Source organism: Zootermopsis nevadensis, unplaced genomic scaffold (assembly GCF_977971745.1).
Source record: "Zootermopsis nevadensis isolate Lab colony 2312 unplaced genomic scaffold, Znev_1.0 Znev_ptg000061l, whole genome shotgun sequence".
Lineage (NCBI taxonomy): Eukaryota > Metazoa > Arthropoda > Insecta > Blattodea > Termopsidae > Zootermopsis > Zootermopsis nevadensis.
In genome coordinates this window covers 5,911,442-5,928,061 of record NW_028259192.1, presented here as the reverse complement: position 1 = coordinate 5,928,061, position 16,620 = coordinate 5,911,442, and the positions used below count along the sequence as shown (strand labels likewise).

Here is a 16,620-nt window from a genome sequence, read left to right as displayed (position 1 = left end):
AGTCCATTAGCGAAATAAAGTCCTTGTTAAAAATATCAATGTCAATTATTTATTTTAAATCTACTAGAATTAAAGGTATATTTAGACGTATCCTCCTGGAATAGTGTTAAATGATTCAGTCTTCCTAGAAGTCCGTACATATTTATAGGCAATGTACGCCCTCAGCAAATCTACTGTAGCATGAAACGGCAAATAATAATTCAGTTCCTTATTATTACTGTGCTGCATTAGCAGCCAGAAGGCCAATTACAGATACAACACAAGAACACGATAATAAATACAGAATTGTAACAAAAAAGAGATTATCTAAAATTACGTATTGTAGAGGAAATTTATACATAAAGGAAACTTCTACACTTAATGTAATTAATATCTAATATGCGGATATTAATATAGATATTATAGAACGTGATTAAGAGAAACAATTTTCCTTTCAAATATATCGAAGTCCCTGCAGACGACATCAGCAGCTGATGTGTATCTAACAAAAGGGACTGTTTTTAATTCAAGGGCTGTAACTGAACATAAAAAAATCTCCCATATTCCGAGCAGAAATACGGAGACCGGCAGCTTCTAGAAGGGAAGGGCAGTATTTTAAACTACGGTGAACTTGGACAAGGAACAGTGCATCAAATGCTCTTTACGTTAAGATTTTGAATTTTAAATACTGTCCATTAACATGAAGGAAACGATCATAGCAAAGGGCTGCAAACTTCTGCTGGATGAGTTCCAGTTTGTTGGCTTTAGTGGACGTAACAGAATTCCAAAAGACAGAGGCGTACTCGAGCTTTGATCTAACTAAGGCTAAATATAACGTACGGAGGCAGTCAAGAGGATAGAATGGAAAGGTTAATGTGCGAACAAGACCCAACAACTTAATACACTGTGAAAACACCTAACATGCTTGTTGAAAGAGTCAATTTCTGTTCCTAGGTCTTCAATAGATTAAGTACCTGTTACAGATGACTGATGAGCCGGGATAGCTCAGTCAGTATAGTGACTAGCTACGGGCTGGACGACCGGGGTTCGATACCCAACGGGGGCAGAGGATTTTTTTTTTTCCTCTAGCCTCTGCGTCCAGACCGGCTCTGGGGTCCACCCAGCCTCCTCTACAATGGGTACCTGGGTCCTTTCCCGGGGGTAAAGCCGGCCGGGGCGTGATGCTGACCACTCACCCCCATCTAGCGCCGAGGTCAAGGAAGAGAGAAGCTATACCTCCTCTCCCCCCAAGCGCCTACATGGCGTATAGTGGGACAAACTTTACTTTACGTTACAGAAGACTGACAGAGTTTATAACCGTACACCAATATAATAGTTTTTCTTTAAAAGGAAATTACTATGGTTTTACAATTTTGAGTTTCACGAATTTAGCAGTGCACCAACGTTGTACAGAATCGTTGTCAGATTGAAGACGATAATAGTCGTTAGGAAATTTTTTTATATCATCAGCAAAAAGAAGATACCTAGAGTGATTACTTACATCATTGAATAGAATGAAAAGGATAGGCCCCAAAACAGAGCCCTCTGGAACGCCAGAGATCACTGACAACGACGAAGACAATAATAATATTAACAGCAACAACAATAATAATGTAACTTCTGGAAATTTATTTTAAATTAATTATGTAGCACTTGGTTAATTGTAAATGTATTTTTCTTTCCTGTGGTAATATTTGACGAGCATCAGGATTAAGGTCATGCCCTGACTCATGGACATATGCCGTGTAGAATGGCGTAAAATGAGATATCATAATTTATTTATTTATTTTAGGTTGCTTGCATCAACAGTCAAATAGTCAGTAATAGATCGATAAAACATTAATGAAACCAAAATAGCAATAAAATGCAGTTAAATACAACAGAAAGGAAAACTAATTAAAAAACGCTGTTTCCACATAAAGTCGCTTAAAAATATACGTAAGCATAACGAAATGTTTACATACAATGTGAACATCATCGCCCACAGTATTTGTGGCTGATCCATGTTTAGCAGAGGAACTATTCCTGCTTGAAGCACTAACAGTAAACAAAGGAAAAGCATAAATATTAGGCGAAGGAACGCGAATGCCAACCGCTTCGAATGAGGAAGAATAGAATATATATAAATAGTAAACATTTCCCACGAAAGAGCATGTGAGTGATGCCATCTCTTGCACAAGCTTCGGGAATCTCGTGTTCTAGCATGCTCGTAACTGTAACGAATTTGAGGACTAGAAGAGAGTTGTAATTCAGGGTTACAAACTACAGCCGAACGCGCTGAAGCTCGCTGGTGTCAGTAGAAGTTGTTGTATTCTGTGAAACAAAAACACGTATTAAAATATAGGTATCAGTAATGCGAAGCAGGGTAAGGCCAGCCTAAAATGGAATAGATGGGTGAAATTATGTATCTGTTACTGACAAATATATTCTTGACATTACTTGAATTTCGCGTTGTGAAGTTGATCATGTTGGTACTCAACACTGTAGGAAGATGGCGTGTTGACAGGACGTGGTGTTCAAGGCTTGTGTGCAAAAGTGTTTCTTCTGGTGTTTCTGTTACCATTTTAATCACAGTTTGTTAACTTTTGCGGCCTGAGATTTGTGATCGGTGTATTGAAAAAGATATCCAGTGAAGATTTTAGAAGTAAGTCGTAATTTTAATACTATTTGTTTCGATAAGTATGTCTTGTGTTGTAGATTATGGGTGTAGCCAACTATAGGTTAAATTACATAGCAGGTTGTGTGTGAACTCTGTGGAGACCTAACAGAGCAGTATTTTTTTTCCTTTTGTCAGTCGACTTGTTTGTTTGCTGCTGCTGCATTTTGAACTTGGTTACTTTAATGTGTTTTTACGTCGTTATTGTTAGGAAAATTTTGTTAATTCAGTGATGAACCTTCTGTTTCCCTAAGCCATCTAGTTAGTTAGTTAGTTAATTATTGATAGGAAGGCGCTGCTGTCACTGTGTTGTGTTGTTCTGTTTTCTGTGTAGCCCTTCTGTGCCCAATACGTTGTTAATCATAAAATTACATGTTCTGTAATCATTATTGGTAAACATATTAGCATGTCAAGAAGAATGTTATTTTACACAGGGTAACTAACAAACATCTGGTTGAATTATGTCAGGTAGTGTACGGATTTTTAAGTTTTGAAACATATTTGTTACTTAATTTCTCTACAGTTGAATAAAGACTGAGCAGTTGAATTGATATTAAAACCATTAAAAAACACTTCCCATTCTCTTTTTTTACGCGTATTTTAAAGTCACGATGGTTTAAACCGTATGTTTTATAATATTACTGATACTAGGATTAAATACAAATTTCCCTGCCAAGTTACGACTCTTAGTGAATTACTTCTATGGAACTGAACATTTCGCGACAAGGTGTGCTAATATTTTCTATACTTCTAAAAGTGGCTGCTCTATATTTTTCAGAGTTGTTACCAAAGAACAGTAATTCACCCTGCATGGCTCTGTTGTTATTGCAACGTCTCAAATTCGCTCGCCCGCCATATTTGGATTATTAATAACAGGGAATTTAAAAAGTTACCAAAGTGGGGCCTTAGGATTGTTTCAAATAGTATTTAAGCGCGCGTCTAACAAATTAACCTTTTGAGCCGAAATTTGACTAAATCATATCTAAGATTTTAGTCCGTACCGCAAAGAAAACTCATCTCTTCTTCATATAAAAGGTCGTGTAAGTAAATAATTCCTGTTTTTGCTGAGAATAATTTTAAAACCCACCTAATGCAGAGTTATTGATTGTTAAAGTAACTGGTACATATAGGTACCATTCGGCTTTATAGGGTTAACTACACCGACAGATTGCACACATTTTAAACATTTTTATTTATAAAATAAACAGATCTAGGAGAGAACAGTACGTTCTAATAGTATCAAATGTTTTGTATTGGTTCAAAACTTTTGTAATGACGGAAGAACTCACACAACAGAGGACATGGACTAACAAGAAGGAAATAATACCATAAGGGAGAAACTGCTTCATGCAGGACTTCATAATATGATCATTTTGCCAAATGAAGGAAGGAAAAAAAATCTTGGGAGATCTAGAAGTAAGCCCAGTGGAATATCGGTGGTTTAAAAGTAAGTCTTGTAACGCCATCTTTTGGAATTTCTCGTTTACCCCCCCCCCCCCCCCCCCCCTCAACGTTTAGTATGTTTTGCAGTAATGAATCTCGTGTCATTCGCCTTCCTACTTCCCACGCTTTATGACTGTCTCTCTCTGCTGCAAGAAGTGTGTGTTAGTTCCTGAAATTATTCTCTGTCGCTGGTAAGTAGATCTGCCAGCTCGCGCTGTCCTGGACGTCGTGGTAAAGCAAGCTGGGGACAAGCTGTACGAGTTAAAGCTGTCCATTGGGTCGAGTTTACTGGGCGAGTTGTTTTGGGTGCAGTTTCGTGTTTAGGCCTCGTATGCCAGAGAATCGTTTTACGTAGGATGTGTAATTTCCTTGAGGACCTCTTCTGACAATTACCTCAAAATTCATTTTGCGTCATATTTATTCAGATATTGTTACTGTGGACGCAGATATTTTTACTATTAGACTGCTGTATTGATTTAATATTTGCTTTGGGCTGTATGCGCCTCATATGCCTGGGAATCATTTTAGGCAGATTTTAAGGTTATGTAATTTTCTTCAGAATATTGATATCTCAGGTGACATGTGTACATGATAGCAACATTTAACATCATTAATAAAGAGTGAATGAAGTGTAATTAAGACTGAAATTTTAGAATTTTATTACATTGGATTCCGGTTAATTGGGACACATCGGGTCTAGAACATTGGCTCAATTATGCGAAGTTCCACGTAAAGAGTTAAAAAGGTTTGTTCTTTAAGATTTGTTTCAAATAAACGGCTGTCCCGATTAAACGATGGTCCATTTAACCGGAATCTAGTGTATTAACGATACCAAATACATGTATTTATAATTAACTCTTGTAAATTCTCATACCTTTCACAGTTTTAGTCACATTCGTGATTGGTCTCGGGGTTAAGAGTAGAGGTTTATACCAACATCCTGTATACGCTTCAGATATGGTGATGAATTTTAGGGGCTATATTTTTTTATTTTGTATCTTTACTTACTTTGGATATCTATGAGATCACATTCTTGGACTGCCACATGTGTGTGGTTTTCAAAACGGTATTCCACATATAAAAAGAAACCATTTTTAAAGAATGTGATTATCATATATTTTTTTGAGAAATACATTTGCGTCTGTAAAAGATTTGGTAAAATTCGGTTAAATTATTTTTTGTATTAGCGTGTTGATGTTCAAACTTATCACAGAATGTTACGATTGAATGGTTAGCATACGTGCTTGGTGTATGTGAGTCCCTGAGTTCAAATCTCTGGCCCAGAGATCCGCTAAAATAAAAATTATATCGTAGTTTTATTCAGTCCCAATTAAATGTTAATATGGCACTTCAGATTAGGTCACCACCGATTCATTTCTCGTCCGTTCGAATTCATTATTTATTAATCACCCCCCGCGTCATTATTTAAAACCAGAATAAGTTTGAATCTATCCCGCGATGAAATTTATCAATAGAGGAAGTGATGTTCTTTTAATGGACTGATGAAACGTCGTTCAGTTACTTAAGTCATGCTGATATTACTCTGTGTACACTTTCAGCCCTATATTCTGCTCAACTTAGCATTAATTATTTAAGTAAATTAATAACTCTGCAGTAATATATCAGCTCGAAAGCGTGTTCACTAAATACAAACTGGGATTTGTCCAATCCACTCGCAAAACCATATATTTCAGATTTATGGACTAGAATGTAGATGATTAAGTGCTTGTGAGATAAATAGACTTGGACATTCTAAATCATAAATTTATTTATTTCCTAATTTCAGTGCCGAAACTAGTCAAAGAACATAAATTCGCGGCCATATGTAAAGTTATACAACTTCTGAAACACTCTGTGCTTTCGGTCTTTGTGGTGGGTTCATGTTAGGATGCCAGCCCTTCAAGTTTCTTATTATTTAACAAAAAAAGTTTTTAATAAAAATCTGAATATAAAAAAGTTGGCGACAAACTTCCTCAAAGCGGCAAGTTCTTCTGAGGATTGTTACAAAAACACACCCCTCGATAAGGGAGTTTGGTGTCAGAAGGGGTGAGGATTTGAGATGAGGATGTAACAGACATCAGTGGCGACAGCGTGACACTCGCTGTCCAGCGCCTACGATGTCTCTCACTTACTTAACAAGCCTGATAAGATGGCGGACTACCACTTCTGACAGTAACGAATTTGGTCGCGTCTTCAGCAACGTAAAACACTAGTACAGTTGACTTGTACGAAGGAACGCCTCGCTTGTCTCGCTATTTCATAATCTATAAAACCATTTTATTATTTATTTAGTGTTCTGTCTGACGACAGGTCCATATGAACAGGATCCTTCCTTCCTTTTCTCGGACTGGGACCTGTTCATATACGTTCTTGGCAGATGATCCAGAAGTGGTTTGCCATTGCCTTCTTCTGTGTGTGAATGGAGTAATTGTTGGGATACCACGGAGAAACCGGGGAAGAAGCCCCCGGAGGAAAACTCCGTGTTGCCTAGACCACGGCCTTGCCCAACACAAGTTATAAATTCGGGCACCGCCGGGAATCGAACCCGAGACCGCAGGATTACAAGGCCAGCGTTCTAACCGCTAGACCACCGTGGCGGTAAAACCATTTACTATTATTATTAACTTATTATTATTGTGATATAAATTTATATACGGGAATACCTCGGAGATATTGCGGGTTCGGTTCCAGATCACCGCAATAAAGCGAGTCACACGAATATTTTGGTTTCCCAGTGCATATAAAAGTTATGTTTACACTATTAAGTGTGCAATAGCATTATGTCTAAAAAAAACAATGCGAGAATTACCAAAATGTGACACAGAGACACGAAGTGAGCACATGCTATTAGAAAAATGGCGCCGATAGACTTGCTCGACGCAGGGTTGCCACTAACCTTCAATTTGTAAAAAACGCAATATCTGCAAAGCGCAATAAAACGAGGTATGCATGTATCAAGCGACTTAAATCCACCATACTTATGGAAGAATCTTAAGGTTATTTATAGTAACACCCAGTTTGAATTGAACACCACGGCGTAATATGAAGGTGTATGGGGATATGGAGGTGTACCACCGCCCATTTATAATCTGGGCACAAAATAGAGCTTAGTGATCTGCTTGGCCGATTTAACTTGAAAACTCTGTCCTTGTCTCTTGTTAATTTGCCATTTACGGCGTGTTTTAATTAGAGCCGGGTTGGATCATACAGCAATTGTTCTTGATTTACAGTCAAACCCCATCAACATTAGCTTTAGTGATAGGATAGCGTAATAATTAAACATCTTACTGTGACCAACCTGACAATTTCATTAAGACTAAAGTATGTTTTGATACTGTATTTTTTCACTAAGAATACGCGATAAACACATTCATTAAAGGAGAATCCGATAGGATTTGAGGTTTCACGGCGGTGAGTCTGAAGATGACTGTGTTCTGGGTTTTTGCACCGTGATGATGGAGGCGGCAAGGACCTCTGATACGTCGGTGAACTTCTATCAGAGTACACGGCGTAACAACCCAGAAGACAGAAATCTTCGTGGAAAAAATTGTTGAAATTCCTTAAATTGGAAGTGACAGTATTAGGTCTGATGGAAGTAACGATAATATTAAAATAAGAATGAATTTTATAAATTATTTTAGTGACTTATTGTAGTGTTTATACACAAACGCGTGATGTTCATGCAGTTTTTAGTTACTGCTTAGATTTATACCTTTCTTGCACAAAGTGTGATTCTTTAAGGACACAGTTTTTTGTGTCACGGATTTTGTAGATATTCTGTCCATGTCCTTCATAATGATGAAGTTCTCTGCGGAAGTAACATTGAATGAAGATTTTCAATCACTTCTATTCGCTTTTGTGGACAAGAGACGAATAAGGAAATTTTACTCTAGCAGCATTTTTTTTTTCCAACTACTAAATAATGAACTTGTTTCAGATGTAAATCATCGCATTGAACCATCCCTGAAAAATGTGAAACAAGTTAAATTTTAAATCGCGTGTATCTATCAGTATGAAGCTTACAACAGTTGTACATTTTAGTATCTTTACCTACGTTTTATAAAATACGAACACACGATTTATACAGTTTATTTCGTTGTCAGTAGAAACTCCTTGAACCCAGTGTTACCACGATTACGGACAAAAGGCAGGATTTCCACGATTGGGCTCATTTTAATACCGGAAGTTGGCAGAATTGTGTCTATTTATCAGAATGTAACAACTCGAGAACCACTGAATGGATTTTTATTAAATTTGACATCGGAGAGGTATACTAAAATTTGTTGACAAATTCCGGTTTTGTTTAAATTCGGAAAATACCGACTGAAACCTTATATGAAGACTTAATTCTTTTTTGCACGCGTCTCGAATGTAATTGACTCAACGCTCTGTAAATATTTTTAAGAAATGAAACAATTCTGACAAGTTACGCGAATATAAACACATCCTTTTGCTTTATACAGTTTTTTTTTCGTAAGTTTTAAAGTTGTAGACATAATGAGGTAAAATTGATTTTTGTACTGTCATTTCGTACATGGATTCATTTTATCAAATATGATATTCAAGGCCCTAATACATATTTTTGGAACCATATTTAATTAGAAATCACGAATTGAAAATCTAATGGCAGCGACACTGCAAATGTAGAAGAACTGATACGTGTTCTAAATTGTCATTTATTTCCTTCGTCAGTGTTGTTTTTGTGACCTCACGACCTTTTAAAAGCAGGACTAGAAGCTTTAGAATCTTTACTCTCAGATGTGTTATGGTTGTACGTTTTGAACAAGGACACATTATAAGGTAGTATATTTTCGTCATATTGTGAATTAGGTTAATATTTTAATATTTTCTGTCAAATCACAATTTTAATAAGATAATAAAATATAAAATATTTAAAATATCATTTCACGTTCCGCATCGAATGATCGATTTACAAATTGGAACGTCTCTTACGACATGTTTCGGTTATATTTAACCGTCCTCAGGTATAAATTAGATTGGTAAAATTTAAAACTCGAATTACAATCATTTACAATGTTATGCAGTTTATTGAAATGTTCTTATCAGATTACTCTTATATATTAGAACGAAGGTATTGTTTTTTTTATATGGCGTGGTTCATCTGATGTTCAATATTAGTCGGTGATGAGTTGATAGAGACATGACGTGTCTGTCGGAACGTGAAATGATATTTTAAATATTTTATATTTTATTATCTTATTAAAATTGTGATTTGACGGAAAATATTAAAATAAGGACATATTATGTTAATCTACGTTAAATAGTGCAGTAAAATATAAAACTACGTTTAGTCGTGTTTCATAATACTCGTCATTTAACTTTCTTTGGTGGAACAAATGAAGAATGTAATGGGCAGTGATTGTAGCACGCACTAGAACAAGGCTGGGCGCGAGAGAGGATGATATTTAAATTGGACTTACAGAATGTAAATGTAAGTTTCATTTTGAATTCAAAAATAGTAAAATAGCGGGGTTTTATGGTGAGATTATAAACTTCAGGTCAATTAAACCAAATATTTCTTTACCAGATGAGTAAATATCATCAGGACCTGTACCTTGATTCAGTCGTCGAGATTGTGTGAAGATGTAGTTTTTAACTAAACGTTACTTAACGCCTATCAGATTTTCATGTGTTTCTTGACAAAGGATTTTGAAATTCAATGTCTTAACGGAGCGTGTAGTGAAAACCAAATGTCAGCTTACTACAAGCTAATAAAATTCTACGGAGTTCTTTGATTCGATCGGAAAATTATTATTGATGACGAGTTTTTATACTGGAATGTTGGATGTGAAGATAGCGTTAGCTCCAAAGATTTATTTAGAGTATTAATATCATCTCCTTTATTTATTTTGCTGATATTTCCTGGTTATTCTTGTAAATGTACAGTCACTGTTAGATGTTTATTTAAACAGACTGGCGTGTTGTACTTTATGCATGACCGAACTGTACGTTAAAATGACGCGAGGTTATCGAATCGTTTATAATTCAGAAACTTTTGGAGTCATGGAGGAAAATTCTGAAGGAGATAAAGGGATAACTCTTTACTTTCGTATTCTGCGTCAGCTCGTGTCTCTGGACACGATTAGCTTATGAATGCGGTCGGCGACGTACGTGCTGCCACCTGCCGGCTGGGGTGGAAGGCCTACAGCAAGTGGAGATTCAGGAAGAGACGTAACACGAGAAAGGAGAATAAAGGATAAGGCAAGATAACGAAGAAATAAAGGCGAAGAAGAAATCGAGGATAATAAGACAGAGGATCAGGGATGCAGGGAACGTATGGGGTACAAGCAGGAAGAATAGAACAGTGAGGAACGAGAATGTGGGAGAATGAAGGAAAAGAGAAGAAATTAAAATGGGAAAGGATATAATGAAGAAAGGAGAAGTCTTAAAGAACGGGCAGATATACCCTAAAAGAGCTTCTAAAATCTGTGTGTGCTCATGTCTGCTCTCTGCTGACCAGGTCTGTTTGCAGTGCGTTACAAGTCGAGGAGACATTATTTATGTGGTATAGTGACGGTAGCAACTAGATAAATACTTTTAATGACGCCCACTTCTTTTTAATACGTTTTTGTTGTTGATTATATATCAGTAATGGTTACAAAATTATTGCGTAAAACTCAAATGTTTTTATTTTTTGTGTACCTGAACCATTTACCAAGATTTTTTCCCACTTAGATTGCATTAGAGTTATGGTAAATAATGAATATAGCCGCTTAAGTAAGATGGACTTTCAATCGAACCACGAAAATGACACTTACACCTGTAACAGAAGTGTATTTAATATTTAATCAGCATTTTTCAATTTGTGCCAAAAAAACCCTCTAATACATCTTATATATCAACGTAAAATGTAATTCCGAAGCTTCAATAAATCGGCTACTAAACTAAATTAAAACTAATATAACTTACAAATAGCAACACTGTAGTAATAGAAGTGTACATCAACATTCAACAAAAGCTATCAGTAGGCTCATCAAATATAGCTTATGTAACATTTTCTTTGATCCTTTAAGTTGTCCTTTAAATAAACTCGACTGGACCAAAATCAAAATGGCTGGACAATGTTGAGTGCACATATGAGGTAAGACTGTATTTTTTTTCGAGTTTCTTATAAATTGGGTTCTTTAGGTGCTTTCCCTTCAGAACAGACGGACATAACGTATCTAAAAAGCGTTTTTTAAAAGTTCCGGGAGAAAATAAGTATGGATAGAAACAGAAGATGGAAGGGAATGCAAAAGACGTGGAGAGGTCTTTAATGAAAGGTAAAATTTGTGTGGCAATTCTGCAGATCGTAATTAGAGTGAATTGCGGTTCCAAGATTTGCTAGGGCAGTTTCATAAAATGACGTTCATTCGTGTTATCAACGGTGTGATGTGACGTAGTGTTGATATTTGTTATAATGAGTTAAGGATTGGTGTAATATTGGAAATATTTCTGGCTGCACAAGTTATATGAAACCTGTAACAGTGCAAGCTATTCGACCTATTTTTTTATTATGGAAGTTGGATTCATGCTGAAGCCACAAGACCAGATGGACGCATCACATAGAAGTTATTCTGAACCCACGGATGTGCACTACAGCAGACCTGTAAAACATTTTTCTCAGAGGAACAATCCACAATAAGTTTGAGTTCGTGCCCCTGTGCAATTCATATATATGCATTTCGTTCATCAGGATGAGGACGATTCATGATTCATCACACGTCCAGGAGAGTTTTCCTCGTCGCTGGTTCCATTTTGAAATTGGAACTCATCCAGGTACAGATCTGTGCATGCTTCGTGCCACAAAGAGGGCAGTAGCAGCTGATCTGGATACATGTCTCGTTGAAAAGAACCTCCATTGCAGCCACGGGTTCTAATTAATCGGCTGTCTTACACCAGGATGCAGGTTAATGTTAATTAAATTGATTAAAACACGTGTTGACTGCTGAGTAACAACGTTGACATTGTGTCCCGTAAACACACTTACATGTAGATTTGTTTATATCCAGTTGTTTACTTTTCCTTGTCATCGTATGTGGCACATATCTTTTCAAGTGTGCTCGAATTTCACAATGTGTTTATTTATTTTAATTGTGACAAATACAGATATCATTATAGGGTGGTAGATTATAATATAGCCACGGTGGTCTAGCGGTTAGAACGCTGGCCTTGTAATCCTGGGGTCTCGGGTTCGATTCCCTGCGGTGCCCGAATTTATAACTTGTGTTGGGCAAGGCCGTGGTCTAGGCAACACAGAGTTTTCCTCCGGGGGCTTTCCCGGTTTCTCCGTGGCATCCCAACAATTACTCCATTCACACACAGAAGAAGGCAATGGCAAAACACTTCTGGATCATCTGCCAAGAACGTATATGAACAGGTCCCAGTCCGAGAAAAGGATGAAAGGATCCTGTTCATATGGACCTGTCGTCAGACAGAACACTAAATAATAAATAAATATAATATTATAATATTATATTGATTATTGTAACATTGTTAAAAATATGTTAAATTTACTGCAATGTTTTTTTTTAAATAATTGGCCTAACGATATTTCATATAAAATATTTCTTAGAAGAGGGGTTGGAAAAATTGAACGAAACGCAGCTCAACAAACATAAATCTAAACAGACGATTTAGTGCGCTACAAAATTACCTTCTTGCTATGTCTTCCGAAATACCAGTAGGTGCCCTGCCCTCTGCCCTGGGCGTGCTTCATGGCTGTCTCATAATGGTAACAAAATTTAGCCGACTCTGACCTAGTTAAATCTAGAATAGATTCTCTGAATCAAATTATCTTATACAGAGTGGAGCAACGTTTATTCATTATTTTAATTTACGCTGGTGGTCCCGATGAAATTATGTAAGTGCGCTGTAGATTTCAACTAGGGACGCCATTTTAGTACAAAAGCTCAGTGGTCTACATTCGCCGTAGAGACGTAATCATAACGACTCTCAAGAAGAGTGTATTGTGAGCATTTTGTTACTTCCTAATGTAAGAAGCTCATTTTGAATTGTCTGGTAGTGTAAATAAATCATGCGGTATTGGATCGAAGCTAGTCTTCATAAATTGCATTTGAAACTACCTTAAAGTCAGAATGTCGGTCTCAAACAGAATTTTTGAAGAAATTAGTGTTACTGCGTGTCATGAAAAATATTATGAATCTAGTGCATCAGAGCGTCAAAACTGATGGAAGAAATCTGATGGGTGTTACTTTTAGGAAATAATTTTATTATAATGTTTCACAACACTGGCAAACACTTGTCTATAAATTCGCATTACTTTGAATAAATTTTAATAAACTACGGTCGACTAATGGTGAGCCGGGATAGCTCAGTCAGTATAGTGACTAGCTACGGGCTGGACGACCGGGGTTCGATCCCCGACGGGGGCAGAGGATTTTTTTCTCTAGCCTCTGCGTCCAGACCGGCTCTGGGGCCCACACAGCCTCCTCTACAATGGGTACCGGGGTCCTTTCCCGGGGGTAAAGCCGGCCGGGGCGTGATTCTGACCACTCACCCCCATCTAGTGCCGAGGTCAAGAAAGACAGGAGCTATACCTTCACTCCCCCCAAGCGCCTACATGGCGTATAGTGGGACAAACTTCACTTTACTTTTTACGGTCGACTAATCTGTCTTAAAAATTATGAACGAACGCTGCCCCACTCTATGTAGCTTGGCCATTAATGTTTCCTTCTTCATGTTTCATGTCGCCAACTTGTTAACGGCTTCCGTAAAACATTTATGATCAAATATCACGTAGCAGTCTTCGAAGATGTAAGTTCTAGAAGACAGTTGAAAGTTGTTCATCGTGTAATGTCATAATTTCTTATTTTAATTCATCTCTCTACCTTACGACATTGAAAGTGCTTATCCTTAAGGCGACACAAATATTTTATATTAAAGAACACGGAGCCTTGTTTTGATGTGAACTTTGTAACGTGCATTCTTTGTTCAAAATGCGCGACACGAACGACGGACGCTACTGCGCATCTAATGTCACGTGCCTTCATGAGCCAATGAGTTTCAGTCACCTGCTGTACGCGCACACAGCGAGACTGTAACTTATTTCCATTCTAAAATTGAAATTCAACCACTGTGTTTGTGCAGTTTAACTCATATATGCCTTACATAGTAAAACGGTAATATTATCGGCATCCGTTAATAAAACGAACACAACTTACGGAAGTTGCTTGCAAAATTATCTGCCTGTTCAGAATTCCATACAGTTTGTCATTTCGTCTGGAGCCAATCCGTTTAATTGACGGTGATAAAAGACAGATCTGTAGTGTGACATCCTGTCCGTAAATGCCGGACCACCCAGAGGCATCGCGATTGGCCAGTTTTCAGCAAAGTACAATTAGAATGGCTCAGTATACGTTCACCTGTAACAAGTGATCCATGTCAGCGATAACTGTCGAACTCATAGTGAACGTCGTTTTTCATTTACTTGACTAGGCTTCCTATATGTTATTGCTTTTCTTCGCTGTTGTTGATACAGATTAATGAAGAGGTTTCTATTTAATTTTATCTGACAAGACGTTCGATAGATGTCACTGGCTGTAGGACTGTAGTAGCTGAAACTAAAATTTAATGCTCGAAGGTCGCACCATCAGAATATGTTGAATGGATTTTATTTGAAACCGGTTATGAATATGTGCACTGGACAGACGTGGCTCTTAATATTATCCAATGGCGGAGTTTTATCATCACGTTACTGGCTTCGGATCCCAAATTGAAATCTTTTGATCAGTTGATAACTGTTAACTGCTAAAACAAGATTTTTCGCGACAGAATAAGCTAGCTAGTTAGCAGATTAAATCTAATGAGAATTATTATGGATATTATTTCTCTGGTAATTTTACACTCTTTACGTGGGATGTTCAGTTTATTTTAAAATTTATCTGACATTTCTGCATTGCCAAAAATTATAATAAGTAGTTTTACACTATTGCATATTTAACAATATTAGAATCAAAAGATGTGGTATAGTTACTTTTTTGATTTTTAATCAAGAATTTATAATTTTTTGAGTAGGGATAACATTACCTACACCGAATATCTTTGTGGTTTATTTGTCTCTTGACTCAAATGCAATAATGGACCATGACTGCATTTTTCTGACTTATCATGCATTTTCTCTCTCTCTCTCTCTCTCTCTCTCTCTCTCTCATATTGAATATAATTTTTAATTAACCCACAAACTAATAATAAAAGACGAATACAGCTGACTACGAACCAGGAATAGTGGTCCTGGTTTATTTTAACGTTAAACGTGAAATTAGCGTGGAAGATGATCAAAGTAGGGTTATGTTCTTGACGACAACCTATCCCTGTAGTGTCTGATGCTTTTGAGCGGTTAATCTACATTTCGAACGCTACAGTATGAGGTCACAAAGCATCTACAGAGACTCCAGAAGAGTGAAACCCAAGCGTTCCATCGAACAGACAGCAATCAACACCAGAAATAATGCTTTGTGTCCGTTACTATAGCACCTCTCCAAATTCAATTTCGAGTGCAGATATCGATCAGTCGACTGACACCAGGATTTCGAAGTAGGACTACAAGTGACGAAAATTAAGTTCTTTTTCTTCTCTTTATTGTATTCATTTCTAGTCTTCATGTAATTTCTTAGTCAGCAGGTGGTTATTTCACGACTCTGTATCATTTAATTCGAATGAGATAAATTAAATAAATCAATATTATTATTAATGGTATATTAGGACAAATGAAGACAAACGGCCATTGTGTTGTACTGTCATTTGTCTGGAAGTACTGAAGAATATCATGTAAAATTTCAGTTATGATAACTTTTTCCTAATCGGGATTCGAATAGGAGTCAGATGCGTTAACACTGAGTTAGTCTTTCCGGATGAAACAGAATATTTCTTTATAGCTGTTACTCACATTTCGTGAAATTGGAAGGACGGGGTTAATAACCCTGGAGAGAAAAATTCTGTTAAATGTAACTGGGGAAATTTTGGGGGATAACCTTTGAACTCAGACACAGATTTACACGTACCCAAACAAGTTTCAGAATACTATGAAGTTTGAATGCGCCATTTGCTGCTTGTGAAAGCGACAATTCTTGGCCGAGTGCCCGCTGACACGCGTCGATACGATTTCGCCTATTGTCATATAAAACGTTCGCAGTTGCGTTCGGAGCGACGCAACGATATTCATGGCTTTCTGCGCCATTACCCTCGATTAAGCAGAATTTGGTCACCGATCAGTGACTGTATTTATCAAGAAATAAGACACGCTTGAGGAAATTCGTGAAAATTTATTCAAATTTTACTAGCTATTTTCTTCTGAATGATATGAAATGAAATTTTGGTCCAAGTAGATCAAATGACTACTAAGACCCTGTCGGGGGCATTTGTGCTAAAGTATAGATAATTATAATGTAAGAGTGTGACTTTAAATTTCCTGATTTTGTATCACAAAATTCGATGTGTAGATTTCTCTGGGTATATATTTCTCATTAACAGCCATGGTGGTCTAGCGGTTAGAACGCTGGCCTTGTAATCCTGGGGTCTCG

At 37.0% G+C, this 16,620-nt stretch overlaps 1 protein-coding gene across 3 annotated transcripts in view; it reads left to right on the top strand.

Moving 5' to 3' along the window:
- robo1 (roundabout guidance receptor 1) overlaps positions 1-16,620 on the top strand; it is a 697,225-nt gene that overhangs the window by 9,070 nt on the left and 671,535 nt on the right. For 2 of the 3 annotated variants that reach the window (XM_087340340.1, XM_087340336.1), the window contains exon 1: positions 2,529-2,623. The exons of the other annotated variant lie outside the window; for it this stretch is intronic. The gene's annotated coding sequence lies outside the window, so the exon portion shown is untranslated. Of the gene's footprint in view, positions 1-2,528; positions 2,624-16,620 lie in introns of those variants that run through there. 3 annotated transcript variants of the gene reach the window in all.